General features: G+C 43.1%; 1 protein-coding gene across 1 annotated transcript in view; it reads right to left on the reverse strand.

The window, feature by feature from the left end:
• The window catches only part of LOC128299486 (protein amalgam), a 198420-nt gene that overhangs the window by 136755 nt on the left and 40358 nt on the right, over nucleotides 1-21307 (reverse strand). The window lies entirely within an intron of this gene.

A 21307-nucleotide genomic window follows, 5' to 3' on the forward strand; every position in this document is an offset into this window, starting at 1 on the left:
GTTGTTTTATGTGATCGTGTTTTTCCGTTTTTTATAGCACCTACCTACAACCGAGCGCCGTTCCATTCAACGAGTTCCGGATGGCAGTGGTATTATTTTTTTTTTTGTCCTCCTTTGCCAGCTCGAGCGCTTCGTTGTATTTCCTTCATCTACAATTTCCATTCCGTTTTTATTTGCTCGCCGTCCCTCGTACATCCTTACAGGCCATGCGGGAGGAAAACGTGCACGATTCGATGAAAATCTACTTTCCACCGGTGCAGTTGCAGACCTTTTTGCTGCCTGTGCTGATATTCGATCCGACCGAAAGTACACCAAATCGGTGATGCTGGAATCAAAAGTTCCAAGTGCTTCGGAGTGGTCATTGCAAATCTACCAGAGCATACTCGAGCACGAAACACCACTGCACGGCCTATCACTTGTTTACTCCTGGTAAGCAGTCCACTTCACTCGATGGGTTTTACCGCTGTTTTAAACATTGATAAAGAGAACTTCACCGATGTTGACCTCGGGTAACAGCGCTGGCCTTTTCAAGTCGGACAAACTGGTGCACTGTACATGCGGCTCCATCTGAGTTCCGTTATTGATCCGCTTATGAAAAAATAATTGTTTTTTGCGCATAATATTCGGCGCCCACGAAGAGTCCGTATTGTTTCCACACTATTCGTTTTTAAAAGCACTTCCGTTGCATTGTTTGTTTTGTAACAAATGCAAGAAATTACAGTATATAAAAACTAATCACCATAATCGTTGCCGATCAATATAAAACGAGGAATATTAGAAAATTATTGAAAATATATATAAAAATGAGAGGTTTCGGTTACGGTAAGAGCACAATGAAGCAGTTGTTCATCATGTAATAACTTATTTTCAAAATATGTGTATGCCAACTGACTCTATGGAAGAGTTATTTAGCCTCGTTTTGCTGAAGCGCATCGTAAGGGATATTGTAGACAAAGATTCACGCTATCGTTCTTTAATCTTTTTTGCATAAAACTATTGCAATCTTCAACAACAATGGTAAAAAAATATTGATTGACTGCTCTTGTTTGAATGTTGCATGTATGATGCAGCGGCGCATCAAACGGTAGGCGAAGTAGGCGGTCACCTCGGACCTCGCCGTGTTGGGGGCCCTAAAAAATTTGTGCCGATTGTGCGATTTTTGGAAATTTCTGGAATTATTTTTTGGATAGAAACCATGCGCTGTTTTCACTTACGTAATATTCGCCAGCTATTACCATTGCGATACTCGTGGTGTGGTATTGTTTTCTCTCACCGATTGAACCGTGAAAATGTCCTGCCTGCGTGTTTCGGAACAGCATTGTGGTGGCGTATTGTGTTTAGTATTTCGATTGTCACAATTTCTGCAAGTTTGCAAGCCGGTAATGATGTTATAACCGACACAATCTGTCAGTGTACTACGACATAGCTAGCATTGTCATTGAATATGAATAAAATCATATTGCAATCATTAGAACTCTCTTTTTCGTTTGATATTTGATACTTCATGGTTCTTGGAATACCATTTCTGTCTTTGTTGATTGTTTCTTAATCGAAGCTGGATTGCAGGTCCAGCTTATGGACCTAATATCTTTAGAAAACCAGAACGAAATACATTCAAATCCACGAGAAACTGTCCAAATACTTTATGATAGTACGAATGTATAGTACCAGGAGAGCTTCCACGGAAGAGGTAGCGCCGTAAGGTATGCAAAGTTTAAACACTAACTTTGAAACCAACTTGCAATGCAATGCGCCGTAAGGTATGCAACGTTTATACAATAACTTTCCACACAAACCAGTTGTTTTCAGATTTCCGATACCAGGAGAGCATGTCTCTCAAGAGGTGACTCTCAGACACTCAAGCACTCAGTCACTCAGTCACTCATGAATGCCAGTCACTCATGAGTGCCGGTCACTCATGAGTTCCGGTCACTCATGAGTTCCGGTCACTCATGAGTTCCGGTCACTCATGAGTTCCGGTCACTCATGAGTGCCGGTCACTCATGAGTTCCGGTCACTCATGAGTTCCGGTCACTCATGAGTGCCGGTCACTCATGAGTGACTGAGTGCCTGAGTGTCTGAGGGTCACCTCTTGAGAGACATGCTCTCCTGGTATCGGAAATCTGAAAACAGCTGGTTGTATGGAAAGTTATTGTACAAACATTGCATACCTTACGGCGCATTGCATTGTAAGTTGGTTCCAAAGTTAGTGTTTAAACTTTGCATACCTTACGGCGCAGGATCAGGAGCTACCTCTTCCGTGGATGCTCTCCTGGTACTATACATTCGAAAACTGGTAGTTTTCGAAGAAATTTTTCTCGACCAACGGGAAAGTTAGTGTTTAAATATTGCATACCTTTCGGCGGTTTTCGACCAAAATTGCTGTACTAGGTGCTACCTTTTCCGTGAATGCTTTTCTGGTACTTTACATTCGGAAATCCTGGTGCAATTTCGTTTATTCTTTCAAGTCTTAGAGTTGATATTCTTCTCTGCATTTAATTGATCTGTGGTGGTGATTGATTGGTGTTTCTTATGAAAATTTGTATATAGAGACGGCCCGATTTCAGGCCTACGCAACAGAACTCTGAGGTGTACGCAAGCCTTCTTTCTTTCCGAGACTTTGCTGGTGTTTGTTCGATCATGGAGGTAGTCTTTCAACACAGAAATTTGACATAGCATTTTAGTTTTCAAATGCTAAAAGCTATGCAAATCTAACCGGCTGTGCATAACACAAATTATTATTATTATTATATTAAAATTCGCGTTATTTGCTTAATGGGATACATAATGTTAGGCAATCCACTAAATAATAAATAAATCGAATAAATCGAAATCCAATAAATAATAAAAGAATCGAAATTAAAATTAGAGGTTCCAACTATAATTCCAACCTGGACCTCCAAGCGGATTGATCCACCACTGGTACGATGATTATGCAATTTTAATTGGTAACAAACAAACGAAGAATAATAGCAAACGGGCTTTATCCACAAGGAACTAATTCGAACACTCTGATGAAACCATTTAGCAAATGGATACATAAATCAGACTTCCAGAAAATGATATAATACCACAACTGCATATGCCAACTGATCTAATCAAATGGGTAAGAGAGAGCGCCATAAAACACTACAGCAAGTAAAAAGAAACCAGAAAATAGCTACAACTTGTGCCTGTATGTATATTCCTCAACGTAGCCCAGTGCTGTTCCCATTGATGGTGCAATCGAGAAGCCTGTTGCAAGAACTAGCTGCACCATTTGCTACCGGATGCATGTCAAGAGAGTACGCCACTCAGTAAACGGAATTGATAGGCGTACATCAACCCCGTCCCGTTCCTTTGTTGTCCCACCGGAACACAACACGGCACACGGCGGTTGGTTTATTGATGTAGACGAGAACCGCATCCGGGAAATGAAGTGTTTCGTGGGCGCCCACATGCTTAAAGTCACACAGCAGCAAAAGAAGTAGCACATCCACCCTCCCGCGAGTTCTTTGCCATCCACGGGTAGATTTAAGCTGCTTGTGAACGGTGACAAAGCTGCATGGCGCTACCATAAAATGTTGTACGTACGGTCTGTCTATTCCAATAGACTAGAATTTATTGACAATCAAAGGATGACGCGCAACGTGACGGCATTCCCTGGATGCACCCCATCAATAAAGCTTCGGTTTTGATTGCATCGAAACTTCTCTTCTTCTTTAAAAGATCGATCTCCACCCAGTACACCCAGTCCCACCCTGGCGAGAAGCCGTGACGGAGGCGAACGACGAATGTTTTTGCAAAACTATTGTGTACCCGGTACGATGGTTGCCAAAGTCTCGAATCCGAGGTTTCGAATTTCTTCCGCATGCCGCTGAGAAAATGAATCACAACAGTTGAAACATGTACCGTAAGCAGTGGCATGGCAAAACAAGCATCGAAACGGAGATTTTGCATTCTTCAGACGGATGTTGCACACTTGCACTTGCGGAAAAGCATACGGGATCGGGTCTACGGTATGTTTGGCGAAGTCGGCATGCACCGTCTGTGCATAAAGAGTTCGCCATGGCGATCGGTAACGAAGCCATTTGGTGTGCCAAGTACTTGTTCAAGGACTTGCTCGTCACTGTAAACAATCAACCTGCTCCGGCTTCCTAGCGGGAAGCGAAGAATTGGTAGTGAGGAAGCGCATGGTGATACCGCTTCACCCGAGATCTTGTCGGCAGTGTGTATGCCCTGGCCAAACAGGGCCCTCCCAGACCACCCGTCCAGTTATTGCCGGGCGTTCGTAGCACGTGCCCTTGTTTAACGAGCACGAAACAGAGACATCCTCCTTAATGGGATCGATGTATGTAAGCACAGCCTAAGTCACGCCGTGCAAACGGCTGACTGACTGACTAATTGTCCTTCTGACACGGCAACCATGTGCACCAGTTAACACTTCACGAGGAAGCTCCACTTCGTAAACGGGTTCTGTTTACAGTGAGGCAGGCTTCCTTGAGCAAAGACTCAACAAGTTCCCGCACGAACGTCTGGCCCATGATTGGCTCTTTGTTCTCGTGCTGTGCGAGCTTTGCTGCTGCTTCCTTCCTTCCGAAAGGATACAGATTGTGGAAAACGGCATGGATAAAAATGACAAAATCGTGCAAGTTGCTGGTGGCTACATATTTCCAGCTCGGGCACGCACTTCCCCAATGCCCCCTTAGTCAAACACTGTTTAACGTCGATCAATGTCTGGTGTGATGAAAAACAAAGTACCGAGTAAAAGTCGTTCGATCCACCTGAATCGATCTGGCCATTATTTTCAATCCAGGTTTTTTGAAACTTTTCCACCATTTGATTGTCATGGTTTGGTTTGGAGTTTGAAGTGGAAGTGGATGCAATAGAAAAAAGAGGCTATCCCATATCGACCTGCGCTACCGGGAACGTGTTATCTTCTACCCAACTACCGAGACGCTTCAAACGATTATGTTTATAAATAAAACATCAAAACCGTAAACGAGCTATTGAAAATCTAATCTAATCGAGACGGTGGCCGGTAGACGGCCGGTGGTGTGAGAAAATTGAATGAAACATAATAACAATGATGCTATAACGTTTCCACCACAACAATACCGTAGCTCGCACCTGTGCCAAAGCATTTACACTTTCCAATATACTCACACTCACATGAAATACGTGTGGGTTATTACAAGAGTTGATATAAATTTCATCAAGATTAATACCAGGTACTTTTCTTACAAAATAAAAGCTCATTTTATTTCCCTTTCAATTGTATTTCAAGTAATGAAAATCAATTTACTGTAAGTAAAGAAACTCAATTTATAAATTTGTGTAGTTATTTTAAAGGTTGGGTACAAATATTTAAGAAAGTTTCAAGGTTTTAAAAATTAAAGCAAAGTTACTGCAAGCGCAAGCAAAATTATAGCTCAAAACATATTCAAACTTTTCACTCAACCCAATATTAGCAATCGATATCGATGGTAAGATCGTTCCATCAACGGGTGCGGTGACGTTCGGAAACACAAGTAGGCGTTTGTGAACGAGTTGGGCCAAAGCGCCTTGCTCAGCGACGGGCTGCTCGGCGACGGAAAATAACAATCAATCGACACCTATATTCAATTTTCTTTCAACCTTTTACGACGCGCTGGAAAAACCGTTCTATTATTCCACTCCCCCCACCCAAACATGTTGCTCACCACCCATAAATGTGTCCCCCTGGTTCACAGCACGCATCGATTGTGGCAAAAAAAAGCTCACCTTTTATTTTCAACGGCCGTGACAAAACCATGTCATTCATGGTTCACGAGTTTGTGTGCAGTAACACAAAAAAACGAACGAACGCTTTCACACGTTGAAAATTGGGAGGAGGAAAAGTGTACCACCCGCAAGGAAAAAAAAACGCACGCCTATCAAACGAGCCGTTTACGGTGGTTTGCATCTTATTATCTGCAAACTTCGTACGAAAATTGTCCCCACCTGTCGCGTGAAGGATTTACCGAATGCGATCAATCGCAGAAAACTTTGTCAATGCTCCCGATGGCGATAGAAATATCTGGGCACTTGGTGAGGTTTTTCTTTTTATTTTCTGCACCAATTGTCGTTTGCACTAAAGACAATGGATTTTTTTTCGGGAATGATTAACGAATTACATTACAAACATTTTTACTCTGAGTCGTAATCGGACCAAAGAAAAAACCATGGATTTGAAAACAAAAAAAAAACGATGGAAAAAGAGGCAGAATTAATCTAAACATTTGTTTTATCATCAATTAGTAAAAAATATTAAATTACTAATCATAATATAATCATACCGTACACTATACTAAATATCACACTGAAATGTGTAAAAATTTACTTGTTTTCGAGAATATTTTTTTGTTAATTAAATCAAACATAAAAGTGTGCAAAACGAGGCCTTTGCTCATGCAAATAACGAAGAGAAGGCAGAGGGAACAGTGCTGTGATTTGATGAATGCTGTGACGTTTGCATACTCAAATAATCCGACAGCGATTGCTCGACACGAAAAATCATTATCCCTGTCAACCTCAGTTACATCTCCTCGTCTAGCGAAAAACACGCCTTCCTCCCACGGTATGTTTCAAATATATACCAAAGATAGAAAAAAAGCTCTTGAACGATTCAGGTTGTGTGTTTTTTTTTTGTTACACTTCGCTGACTTTTCGCACAGTATTTAATTCGGATGGGCGAAAAATGCTTTGCATGTTTTGACCAAAGCCTCGGCAAAGTGGAATGTGTTGTTTGATGGACAGGTCTTTCGTATCTCACGAAAGTTGTGCTGATACCGAAACTCCAGGGCACCATTTCTCCCACGCTAAACACACAGTGCAAGTGCCATCTAATGGACGGCGTCGGAGACCTGTAAGCATCTGCATCAATATGGTACTTCAATGCACTGATGCCATTCGGTTCGTGGGAAAGTGTGTTTCAATCTGCAGATGACTTAAACCTGACTCATCCCGCAACAGTGGAATGGGACTATTTGACCATTAGCGCAAGCACAACTTTCACGCAGCCCTCAGTATGTTGGAGATTCGAAACTCCGGAGAAGTTTTCCTGATCGACGTTTTGCCATACGAGATTTAGACGTGACGGTGGTGGTACGGCAGATTAAACAACCATTCGACAGAGAAAAATTATTGCCAGAGGAAAAAGTGATCGTTCGGGTGTTGTTTCGTTCTGGTGCCGGGGAGCTTTTAATCTGCCAAACGGTTTAGATGTTGTTTTCACTTTCCGAATATGGGCAAGCTACAGGGCCAGTTGTTCAGTAAATTGTGCTTACGTGTTTCTATGTTCCTTTTTGCTTGATGGTCTTTTGACAAAACTCCAATTGATGATAATGAGTAGCTCATGGTTTTCAACATTCGACTAATATATACGTACCTATAAAGACACAGAAAAATATTGAAAAAAAAACTATCAGTAAGGTAATTTTGGCAAATTACAACTGTAAGTGTTGCTTTAATTTTTTAAACCTAAATTTTACGATCTAAAAACAGCGTTGCGAGTGGAGCCAAGCGTTCCTTTCGATCCCACCAAACCTACAACCGAATCGAGCTTGAATGACAACGAAAAGTGCCAATGAGAAGTCGTAGAGCGCTGTTGAAATTGGACGCGAAGACAACTCCAACTTGTCATGTTGCGCCAATATCGCGCCAAAGAAACTGCGTCGGTCTAGCGCTTGTCTGAGGATAAAGGAAAGCGGCAAGCCTAACCGGGAGAACCTTTCACCGAACTTGCGCGGATTTTGTGCTTAACAATTTCGAGCGGCTTTTCTCAGTTGATTTGAAAGCATGTTTCAATTAGCATTTTCAAACGATTTTCCTTGTTAGGCACCACCAAACGTAGCCAAACGTAGACCTAGCCAAATCGTACGGCTCCGGGGTAGACCCAGCGCAAGGTGTTTCTTGGAAGGGAAATGTGCGGCTTGACGAATCAGTGAGTGGAAGTTGGCGGAAAATGTTTAGCTTCTAAGATGGAATTTATGTTGTTGAGACAAGGGGAGACAGAGCGACGTGCCCTCGGCAAAAGGAATTTGTGAAGACGGTTTGACGTACGCAACCCGTCATTCCCACGCACGACAGGGAACACTTGCTTCTTGTTTGAGTCATCCATACTGCCACCGCTTCGGAAACGTCCGATACAGCACCGAGAGAGCTACCTTTAGCATTTAATCCCACAGCCCCACAAACTCACACGTGCCGCACCGTGCCGTGTGCCGCAAAAGCAACGGGACGCAGTTAATAATTTATACATTCCAAGCGAATGTGATTTCAAAGTAACTAACCTTGAAGGCGACCGGGGTGTTGGTCGCGTAGGAAAACCCCTTCCAATTGCCCGACGTTGTGCCGTGTTTGTCGGAAGTTCGTCACGAGTCAGATTCACCGGACCGACATCACTTCCTGCCGAAAATCGAATCGTTTAATCGTTTTCGGTATTGTGCCCAGAAGCGGTTTGACACCTGCTGCCAGTTGCCACCGTCTGCTACAACAAAGCCACAAAGTTTACCAACACGCCCCCCCCCCCCCCCCGGGACTCTCCGCCAGGACTTCGACTTCGACAACAACGCCATCGACAATGGTAGTCGTTTCGAGTGGTGCAAAAGAAACCTACCGGGGCCCAGCAAACACCCGATGATCGTGATTTTGTGCGATATCCATAAGAATTCGTCGAGGGCGTGTAATGGAGGCAACAGCAGCGCCAAAGCGCTTGGCTCATTCGCAAACCCCATTTATCATTCCGGGCGGTGTTGTAGCTCGCCAAAGCATGAAACCGTTTAGAGGTGTTATTACAATAAATTCCTAATCATAACATGCCACTCTGTCCCGCCAGCCAAACCAGCCCTCAACCGGCGAGGTTCGCTGTGGGACGCAACCAGTACTACCGACTCATGATGGACGGGAAACCGTGGCGTGGAATCGAAAAATGTGCACAACCAACTTCAAACAAGCGTTCACATACGTGCTTCATACAGCCAGCTCCTCCTGCTCCGGCAGGCACCGAACTAGATATGCCCGGCTACCGTATGAAGTGTGTTCGGTCGAGAGCTTTTCTAGTAGTTTTCAAGCCAAACTACAACAAACTCCTTCAACTAAGACCACCGCTAACCATCCATTTGGTTTGGTGCCGGAAGGGAAGTCGTAACAGGCAGCCAACAGGAAGGAATGCGCAACTCGCATCGAAAACTCTCTCCCAGCCGACCATTCAACAAGCCAAACTACTTACAAGGATAGCACCGGTTTGGATTGGCTGCCGGTGGGAAAATTATAGTCTCATAGCTTCAAGGGCGAAAGATAGTCCAAGGAGAGCGAGCACGGACATGCCTCGGTGGCCGTATTCCAGAACCTTTTCCAACGTTTTGTAGTAGTTGGCACTGGCCCTATGGCGTCGTGGAATGTATTGCTACCTAGGACGCCCGTTCAGTATTATTTCGTTTTCTCGCTGCTTTCTCTCTTTCACTTTCTCGCTCTCTCTCGCTCTCTCGCAACACTGCATGTACATGCAATATTACACCCTTTAATACATACGTCCACGCATGGCATGCTATAGAAATATTTCATGCTTTAACGTAACCGCACACCAATCCTCACACTGTGGGAACTGAAGCGGACAAAACGTGGGTTGCTATAAACAGAAATCGACTGAGAATATTTGTGTAAATCTGTGAATATCCAAAATTTTTGATAAAACATAATAAAGTGTTAGTAGGAAATTGCTCCATAAAATACACCACCCTGCCAAAGTTCAACTTATAAGCAGAAGATTTCTCCCACACTGTGCACTCTGTCTGAGGTGGAAATTATTTCCAGCAAAAGGCAGAAACGTGAAACACTGGTTTCAAAACCGATTTGTCACGCCGCGGTATAACTGCTTGAGAAAAGTGCTTATGAGGGCTTTATGTCATTAGCAGACAGCCCCCCCCCCCGCCATGCCGACCGATTGTGCAACCGTTGTCGTGCGGATCCCCACAGTGATGCTCAACCCCCCATTACGGGAAAGTGTTATTTGCAAGGTGAAAACGATCCTGTAAGCAATTTCCCAAGACCTGGTGTTCCGCCTCCTGTGCCGTGCCAACAGCCAAATCGTGGCTGCAAATGTGCGAAGCTGGGGCTCGAAGGTCAGCCGAATTGCCGTAAGGGCATGAAACAGTGCCAAACAACGGTTGGAGGGAGCGTGCACGTGTACGTTCAAACCATCGATGGGCATTGCGAGGGAATAATTTATAGCCACCATCACTATCGGTGGTTGATCCGAGCCGTTCTTTTACAACTTCCTTGTGGGGCTTGCTGTAGCATTCGGTCGTCATGTCGGCAATTTTCTACCAAGCCACCCGATCTAATTGTCGGTTAAGTGGGAAAGAGGTGTGCTTTCTAATGGCAACGATGGCTCTCATTTGTGACGTTGTGATTGCAGCAAGGGAATTTTTTTCGCGGTCGTATTTTGTTATGCTGATACGATATTAAAAATTCAGCCTCAATACCGAATTTTTGTAGCGTAAATAAACCTGCTAAACAAATGGTAAAATAATTACACTGTTAATCATCAAACGAATAAATAAAATCATTTGACGAGGTTAAAAACCTTTTGAAATCCTTTCTAACCACTTAACAACGTTTACAAACAATTGAAACGGTATGCAGCACACGTTCTATGCGGACATTTCATTAATTTTCCATCACTTTCCCCCCATCCGGGACTGTCACAATTTTATAATCTAATTAAGTGGCGATGGACGTGGGTGCAGCACAACAAAATGGCGTGAATGCTTTTGACATGATCCAATCCGCAAGGTACACGGCGATGTTTGTCGAGTCTTCAAAGGAATTCTGGTTTGCGTTGGTGTGATTTTGCATCCCGGTTTGATGTGTTACATCCCACAGCTTCATCGGAATTCACACAACGAGAGAGAGAGAGAGAGAGAGAGAAAAAACAACACCCCGGTTATGTGCTTCACTTTCCATCCTCTAAACGTTGCGCAAAAAAAAAAATGAACCGCCATTACCGCCATCTAAGCTGAAAAAGGGGAGTATAAACAAAACAGGGTAATCAAAGCGCGCTATCAAGTCCATTTTAACGTTATCAAATTTGTCACTTTTGATGGAGCAGTTTTTTTAAGGGTTGGAAAAATTTCCACGGAAATATTATGCCAATAGAGTAACGCTTCCTATTGCGTACCGGCAATCGAACGCAACAGCAAGTTTCGCTATCAAACCGATCAAACCATCCATCATTTGCCGGTGTTTGGCACTTATGCCCAAAGTCCAACCAGTCAGTATGCAGACATCCAAATGGCGAGGAAAAGAAGGAAAAGAAAAACCCACAACTCGCTGTTAATGATTATCCTGTTGCATCACCCGCTGGGAGCAATCCAGCATGTTTTGAGTTGTTTTATTTTTTTTTTTGTGCTTCTCCTAGATCCTCGCCGCTTTGCGTCCGCGTGATCCTTTGGTGATGGCCAATCTAAATCCAGTGTCATTCACCGACACCCGGCAGCCGTACACGGTGTGCCGTAATGGCGAACAATCTCACCACCCCGGGTTGAGAAACGCGGTGTGTGTTCCTTTTTGCGTCACTGTCAATGGTGTCACTGTCGGTCACCTCGCCAAGCGCCGGCCCGTGTGCTCCATTGCGATGCTGGTTCCGCAAAAAAAAAAAAAACCGTGAGCGCAAAGCAGGGCACAAAATCAATGTAAATTTAATAAAAAAGCGCACCAAAAGCGCAAAAAAGCGTAATTCAATTAAGGCGAAATTACATGCAGAATAAATTTCTGTCCTCTTGCTTGCTTCGACCCGGTTCCGAGGGTGAACCCCACGTTCGCTTGCTACTGCGGTGCGTACACAGCCGCGTTTCCTCTTCATTTCCATTTCCTTCGAGTTGGGAAGGAAATCGCCGGGAAAGGGAAGAAAACATCGCCGAGTGCCCGAGTCGATTCATTTCGCTCCGTTTTTCCTCTAACGCTCTCGAAGGGATAAGCAATTTCCCGTATCCCAGATTTTGTCACCGGTTCCAGCCGGAGAGGTTTGCGCGTGTGGGGAATTCGGGGCAAGGAAGAAGCAAAAAAACAACGCTTCGAACGCGCTGTGTTGGACATTAGGGGCCATTTTAGAGTCTGTGTTTTCTTTCTGCTTCTTTTGCTTGTAGTTCGCAACCGTCCAGCAAAGCGTAAAATTGCTACCACCCAACACAACTCTAGCGCCACCGCTAGAAGCTGCTAATGTAAATAAAATATCATTTTTCCAGCCATTCTGTTTGATTTTGTGTGTTTGTGTGTGTATAGCAGGGAACGCTGACAGCCACTTCTTTGTTTTATCGCTTACTAGCCTTTCCACGTGGGTGTAAAAATATTTTAGAACAACATTATCTCCCACCGGGCAAAAGCAACTGTGACGAGATAGGTTTAGACAGCGTTCTTTTACGCTCCAGAGCAACGTGTGCAGTATCGAAACATCCTGCAGGAATTCTCTATAGATCCTAGCTAGTCGACAGTAAACAAGTTGTTTTTGGCTGAAATTAAACGCACTGATGCTTCTGTAAGGATCATATTTGTCAATCCAACACATTATGCGAGTGGAGCATCATATTTTTTTTTACATTCAAGAGGGACGGCCAGACCGTTTTGCTTATAACTGAACGAAACTTAGCACAAGGTGAAATTTACATTCGTTTTATTTTTTTTTCCTTCTCGAAGTGAAGGGTTTTTTTTATCCCGGATGTACTCGGCCTGGGTTTCAGATATACTGTGCAATATAACAGATTCTTATTATCCTACAGTAGTGCATGTTAACGATATTTCCAATTCTTGATCATGGATTTTAAATTGGCGCTCGTTTCGTTTTGGTTCTAAAGCAATACTAATCTATATTTCTCTTAATCGCTATTCTTAATTCTATTCCCATACGGGTTCGCTCGTGAGCGCCTTTTACATACTCCGCTTGGCCACTTCAGACCGATTCTATCTCAATCCTTAACAGTGTATAAGCCATGATTTTCGATTAAAAGTAGTGTAATAGTACTTTTAGCAGTGGTAACACATTCTACTGATGGAACCAGTGGAGGATCAATCCCCTTGGAGGCCCAGGGCGAACATTTTAAAGGGGGGCCTATAATTTTGCTACGGCATTATCGGTGTTAGGGAGGTGTACTTCAAACATGATTTAACAACACCAGCAAAGCGAGCGATCGCTAGTGTAAGGAAGATGGATGAAACGGAAAGCATCCTTCATCTCACTCAAACTTCCCGTCGGCTGGTACGAAATTCCATACAAACCAGCTATTTTCAGATTGCCAATACCAGGAAAGCATCAACGAAAGAGGTAGCACCTTGTAGAGCAATTTTGGTCGAAAACCGCCGAAAGGTATGCAACATTTAAACACTAATTTTCCCGTTGGTGGAGAATAATTTCTTCGAAAACTACCAGTTTCTGAATGTATAGTACCAGGAGAGCATCCACGGAAGAGGTAGCTCCTGGTACTGCGCCGTAAGGTATGCAATGTTTATACACTAACTTTGCAACCAACTTGCAATGCAATGCGCCGTAAGGTATGCAATGTTTATACACTAACTTTGCAACCAACTTGCAATGCAAGTTTGGTGCATGCAAGAAACTTGCAAGATGGCGCCCAACTTCGTACTTGCATGCAACAAACTTGCATGCAAGTTTTCGCATGCAATTTCTTGCATGCAATCTTGCATGCAATTTTGCATGCAAGTTTGCATGCAAGTTTGTATGCAAGTTTGCATGCAAGTTTGCATGCAAGTTTGCATGCAAGTTTGTATGCAAGTTTGCATGCAAGTTCTTGCATGCAAGTTTGCATGCAAGTTTGCATGCAAGTTTGCATGCAAGTACGAAGTTGGGCGCCATCTTGCATTGCAAGTTGGTTGCAAAGTTAGTGTATAAACATTGCATACCTTTCGGCGCAGTTCCAGGAACTACCTCTTCCGTGGATGCTCTCCTGGTACTATACATTCGGAAACTGGTAGTTTTCGAAGAAATTTTTCTCGATTAACGGGAAAATTAGTTTATTGGTCTTTGTGCAATTTCGTTTATACTTTAAAGTCACAAAGTCGATATTTTTCTTTGCATTCAATTAGTACATAGAAACAAATGTTTTCTATAATCCAGGAAGATATTTTTGATCAAGTATTTTTATATTTTAAATTTTTTTTTTTGCTATAAATTAACTCTGCTGCTAAATTTCCAAAAATTGCCCAATCGGCACAAGTTGTTTGGGGCCCCCAACACGGCGAGGCCCTAGGCGACCGCCTACTCCGCCTACCGTTTGATCCACCGCGAAAAAAATACTTCTAAACAGCATTAAGTGTACACTGCATAAGAAAGTGTAAGAAATGATAAACGGATGATAGAATCTTCGGGACACAATTAGCCACTGAAACAATAGTGCTATCCCGCTCAATAGTCTGGGGCTGAACAGAGAGGGCTGAAAAGTGAACCTCAGGTGGTGCTTTCGTTAATCAAATCGGTATCTAAAGCCTTTCTACCTGAGTGCTTTCGGCCATTATCATAAAAAGTATTATTCTACAATCAACACCTTCTTACAAGACGTTTACTGTCTCCGTTGTATCTCTGTACGTGAATGTGTATATAAAGAAGAATATCGTTTAGGATACAGTTGACGCATGATTCAAATGAAAGAAAAAATAAAATGAACGATTCAAATAACTCCATTGTGGTACGTTTCAAGTAAGATTTATTTTAAAAAATATTATCACTTTTGATTTATATAAGATGAATAAATATCTCCTTTGTTAACGACCTTTGCAGTATTGGCGAGCTATATAGATCCTAAATATGCAACGTAAAGGGCACTGAAACCTTGCCACACGCGCATGATTTACCTTATCTGAGCTGATCAACATAATGCTAAACCGAATCATTCAAGCGCAACATTAAACCGTCCTTGAAAAACAATCTCACACACATTGGATTTGCTCGGTATGGCAAATTAATCAAAACGGACCGAAAGTGCTATTGCTTTCGGATAAAACTCTCCACGCAGCGAACAAATTTCAACATTTTCAACTGTCCAGAGACCAGAGATTGACTTTCTGACCGCTCGACAGTCGACAGCGAACGAATGGGGGGGTTTGATTAGAATTTCAAATTCATTTTCCGATTGTTCTGTTCTTGCAGCCCTGTGAAAGCCCTGAATACCGAATAGCCTACCATCCACGGAAAGGCACAAATTGTACAAAAATGTTGGTTTTCACATGCACATTTCGATTGCGAAGCTGTACATTCGACCCCACGACTCTTCCACAACGCAGCTACGGGGGGGCGAAGAAGGCTTCGGAGGCGAAAAAAAAAATCAGCAATCCAATGCAAATAAAAAAAAAACAACAGCAATGATAATGATGATAACTCGTGATGCAAGAGCAAAAAAGTACGGAAAAGTCACAATCCAATTCGCAATATATTGAACCAATCGGAAGGGTACGAACATGACTGAATACTGCCTTTGCGTGCTTGCGCTGTGTGGGATCGGAATAAATGAATATCTTAAAGCCACTCCACAAGCACTCCGGACCATCTTCACTCGCACTAACCTTCACTATGGAGGAATGGCACTTGTGCAGGGACACTGAATCTGTCACAAAACCCATCTGCCACTCACACTATCGGTGATCCTGATCGACCTCACTGGATGGGTCCGGTGAATGATGATGAAATTTTGTTGATTTTATCAAAAACCGCTTCTCACTCTCGATCCGGCCATCTCCGTGTCGGTTCGCTGACCGGAGTTGGGAAAAATGCTTTTGTGTTGCTGAAAATGTTAACAATTTGTACCGAACATCCGACGAATCACAGTGCTAATCCCACGCCGTACATGCAGCGAGCAGCGGGTCAAAAGCATGCGCCTGTGCAAAAGGGTAAATTCGCGTCATATCGAAGATAATGGATTGGTGGCAGTCCGGCGCATCAAATAACCGTCAGCATTGACGGCGTTACCAGATGCACCAATAAGTGGCACAAAAGCGCCTGGCACACAATGACTTGAATGCAGCAAGCTTTGAAGCATAAAGCATAGCCGTCGCAAGACTTATGGCTACACACTGCCCGCGCTTCCCGTTAGTCGTTGATACTATCGGGTCGAGTACTAAACGGGATTGATTTTGGAGGGAAAAAGAAACTAACACAGCGAAAGAGAAGGCGTGACAGAAGGAAGCGAAGTACGACATAAATGGAGCGATGTGTTTCGCTGTATCCGAACTAAGGTACACTTTCGTCTAAGCTGGCCCAATGTGTCCCAACATTCCAATAACTCCGGTTCAATGCGGGCTTTGTTAAAATCATCGAAGAAGCATCGTAGGAAACTTAACAAAAAAAAAAACATCAAAAACTGAAGGAAAAACAGTGCGCAAAATAAAACATTTTTCCGTTTCACCGCATCATTTTGTACACAGCGTGCGCCCGTCGTTGCCATCGACATCCGATGCTTTTGGGGAAGCTGGCGTACTCTATTTTGAAGCTTTCACATGCACTTTTTTTTTCGTCGTCGTCGCTTTGTTGTACGATTGGTGGAAAATGTGCCCCCGTGCCATTCCGGAAGATCCGGAACCGTCCAGCTTTGCTGGGGAAAGAAGAATTGTGTGCGGGGCATGTACGCTAGGAAACATTTGTATGGAGATATTTACATATTGATAGTATAAATAACATCGCAAAGCTAGGCAACCGAACCGAACCGAATGAGATGCTCCGGCATAGTTTGGTGCAGTGTACCCGTACGACCCGGGGACCACACCAAAGCACACGTAGCGCTCACGTACCGTCCAATGTTAGTTGATAAGGTTCGGCCTGCGGATTGAAAGCGGCACAAATACCGTGACATTTTCCACGAACCTTACCTAATACCGACTTCTAGCCAAATGTTTCACATAACCGAATGTTGCCGTTTGTCTGACGGAAGTGACAACAGGACCCAAACCGTGCTGTGGTGCAGCTGCCTGCCTTTCCGTTCCGCCGGCACGTTTTATGGGGAAATCGTGGAGATCTTGGGAAGGGGGAAGGGGACATGGGGGGGGGGGTTGTGAAGATAGGTGGTAAATTCGAGCGAAGAAAAAATACGAGGTCAAATACATTTCGGATTGCAAAAATCAGCACCAGTTTCGGCTTCGGATGTGGAATTGGAATGCCGACAGAGCTGGGATCACGGTTGGACGATTTGATCATCCAAATAACTGGATTCGATTGTTGCCATTGCGGGGTGCTTTTTCCCGCTAGCTTAGGTACGCGCAGGGGTAGGGGTTGAAGGCAAAATCAAAATGCGGCTTATCAGTCTCCATGAGTTTTCACAGCTTCTCGCTCATGGCGCGAAGTGTTGGCCGCTCATGGGTGGCAGGCGTTAAGCTGGTAAAGCTGCCAATACGGCGAAGCACCGGCCACGGATGGTGGGGACGGTGGAAAAGGACCTAGGTCGCATGTCCGATAGGACAGCCGAGCAACTAGCATAACGGCCGGCCTCAGAGATTGACACGAAACTCTGTTCATGAGTTTTGCGACTGATGAAGATCGACATTTGATATCGGAAAAAGGTGATTAGATTTCTTATCATACTTATTGTCGTTATGGGCCGTAGTCGACAGAACTGGCAGGTGGTGGTCTATATTCACCATTTCCTGTTTCGGTGATGATGATGCTGATGATGCGAAAGTAGGTATTTCGCTCTGATTACGATTCGATGAATGTTTATCTATTTTTGCTGCCTTTTGCCTTCCTCCTCCACTGGTGGATAAAATTCAACACCACGAGCCAATCTGACGTCAGTAAAAAGCAAAGCGTACGACAGAAGTGGAATAGCATTTGATACAGCATCCGATATCGTTCGTTTGTATACGAAGCATCCTTTCATTGAGCTTATGATTTCATTCATGATTACCTGTCTACTAATTCCAGGTACAGTAGCTTCCCTGGCAATTCGGTGTAAATCGTGCAGCATCCAAATCAAAATGTTACAAACATTTCTTGGTAATACTTCAATAGACTGATGTCCCAGCCCAGTGTATTCGACACATGCCATATACATGCGCAGTGTATTCATATTTCGCTCTCACAAGAATTGGATACTTCACCAAACGATCCACCGCCTCGAACATCTGCACTCAATTAGAATCCTTCCCACAAGTTGATGCCTTTTACATCGACTTTAAAACTGTCTTCAAATCCATTGATCATTTATGTTGCTCCAATAGCAATAGAATTCTAAATGAGTCCCTTATATGTTTGATCTGTTCCTTTTTTAAGCAATCGTTCATAACATGTCATAAATACATTAAATCCCAATTTTTCTCCGGCGCAGGTATTCCCCAAGGAAATGTCCCTAGTCCCTTGGAGTTTGTTCTGTACATCATGGATGTTTGTACTGTTTTACTTCTCGTTGTTTGTGTTGCGATGATGACCTAAACACAGCGGCGAATCAAACGGTAGGCGGAGTAGGCGGCCCCAAAAAATTGGTTAGTAGTAAAAGGTGCATACATAGGCCTCCTCTCCTTAAGGCCCCAAGGGTCCAACAAGAGGCCCCTGGCGTAATTTGACAGCGGCCATCGTACTCCCCCGGTTCGACTTTTGAATATAGGCAAGAACTACCCGAGGGATGATTGAAACTGAGTTCAGGGGCCTCTACTTACTGCGCTTTTCGCTTTGCCTCATTTCAAGGGCCTCAATGCGCCTCAACGTTTTTAAAATTAAAGACCTCAACTATAATTCCGCTCTGGGCCTGCAAGGGAATCGATCCTCCACTGCCTAAACATGTTTATCTGTATCTCTTTCTCTGATTATAGTTTGTCTTTCCAAATCATTATAGATGATCTTTCCTTTTGGTGTTTACGTAATTATTTAACATTATGACCTGAGGCCTATTACGAACCTCGGCATCCGGCATGACTGTGGCCTCGCCTTTCGCCATGAAATATCGATTTTTGTTATTTCTTTTTCTGCTCGTAGAATTGTACGCATTATTAAAAGAATCACCTGGGCCTTTTATAATCCCTTGTGCATCAGGATGCTCTTCAGCTCGACATTAGAATATTGCTCAGGAATAGGGACAGAGGGTCCCTTCACGAGGGTTGCTTTACACAAATACTCCAGTGAATTTCCCGCTGGCCTACATGATTATGATTCCCGATGACGTGCTTTGGGTCTTCAAAAACTTTGGAAAGATTGTTAGCTCAATCCCCCGGAATCCTGTTCTTAGGTTGTATCGACGCTCTCGATCAAGTGTCTGTAATTCCTTTGTATAGCCCCTCTCGCACCTTCCGTCCTCGCTGGCTTGTAAACATTCCTTAATTCCGCATCGTTGCTGGCCGAAGCAATCCTTTGTTGCGAGCTTTGCGTCTGTTTGACTCCTCCTGTCTTTTGTTTGATTTCCACCGCACTCTGTCGTCCTGTCGTAATCGGCCACGACCTACTCGGTAACTCCGTCTCAACTTTTCATTTCTGTTTTGTAGCTGGCTAAAGTTAAGTAAATTCTTCACCTATCTTGGGTTACAGGCTAGCATCGATGACAACGTTGATGTTTAGATACGCGATAGGGAACCGATCATTTTACAGTCTGTGAAAGATGCTCAATATATTGTTAGGCCCCATAATAACCGCATAACTTGAAATTTAACAAGATAATTTGATGCAATTCGTGTCATGGAAATATTATACCAAAACCCCAATATTATGCAAAAAAGAACATGTTTCATTGCTTTTTTCTCAAAATGTCGTATTGGTAATCGATTGCCTGTTTTTTTAAGTGATTAGATTGGCTTTTCATCACCTAATCATTTCACAAGTTTAAAGTTTTTGAAGAAAAATACTTTTTAATTTATTTCATTTTCCTTTAACGAAAAAAAACAATCAAATTCACATACCGTAAATATATACATATACTCCCAATCTCTTATAAATTTCGCCATTCTACGGAACTACGGAAATTGTCCTTGTGAATATTTACGAAAATGACTTCTTTAGCATCTGGGTATAGATTTCACCCTTAGCAATATAATTTCCTCTCGTTAAAAGATGCACGTTTTTGTAGAACTCTATAGCTCTGATCTGTATTAAATACGATTAATTGATTGCTGCTTTTTCAGCAGGTATCAAGACGATGGCGTGTGCTGTAATTAAAGTTCAAATTGAATTCACAATATCTGATCATCGACAGGCAGCTCACCATCGTTAGACACTATGAAATATGATAGTCTTAGGCTGTATTCATCGAAAAACGGTACAACAAGAGTTAGTTGGGGTTTGGTTGGTCGTTATATATAACCTTTCTCAAAAATCCCTCAAAACCCTCGGCAGAGAGACTTTTCTGCTCGTTAAACATAGATCCGCTTCCACAATGTCAAGGCGCCTTTGTGATGTGCAAAATGTGCTGCTGGCAAAAGCAAAGCTTCGGCAACATACTTCCTTTCTGATCGGTAAATTCACTTTGATGTTCAAGCACAACTGAAAGCCGATTGAATGTGAAAGATTAACAAAGCTTCTTCGTCGTTGCGCTTAGGATTGTTTTCGGTAGCTAGTAGTGGAATTTATCACCGAAAGCAAAACTGATTGATAAAAAGCTCGTGTTGTGTGCTTTTTTCGTCCAAAACGAAACAAAGAGCCGGTTTGGGTGAATTAAGCGGAAATTTTCACATCAATAGTTAGAAGACAACTCTTTCCTCTGATGGTCACTGCGTCCAATTAAAAAACATCCTTCAGCATTGATACAGCATTGTTAAACATGCGAACCCTCATAACTTCCAAACAAGGTTTTATCACTCTAATTTCTCAGGAATCTTGTGACTAGAGCATAGTTCTTCACGAAACGTCTTCTATATTTAAAAACCGACCAGCGGGACAAATTAAGTTTGTCATCAGTGTGTTAAACCGTGTTGAAATTCAAGTAAAAGAAATATTTTTTTAACAGAAATATTCAATGGCACAACTACTCCCTGTGACGTTATACAGTAGTTTGATTGTGGTTGAACTGCCTTCTGATAGATTTGGGTTATTTATTCCCAACATGATGTGTGCGATGTTTTATGTAGGAGTATAAAGCATAGTCGCATAGCTCAATTACATCTTCCAATGACAGTTAAGCTTAACACCAAGATGGTACGTCATGAAATACGAAACCATTCGATGTTAACTATTTTCTACGCCAAAATGGAATAAAGGAATTGTACTCGCTCGCAGAAGAACAAACAGAACTAGCGTGCTCTTTCGTGCATGAATTCGGGTGGCTGTGCATAATGTGATTTCAACTTCAAAATCAACATCACATCTACATAATCCCACGTTCCGCCTCTATGC

Source organism: Anopheles moucheti, chromosome 2 (genome assembly GCF_943734755.1).
Source record: "Anopheles moucheti chromosome 2, idAnoMoucSN_F20_07, whole genome shotgun sequence".
Taxonomy (NCBI): domain Eukaryota; kingdom Metazoa; phylum Arthropoda; class Insecta; order Diptera; family Culicidae; genus Anopheles; species Anopheles moucheti.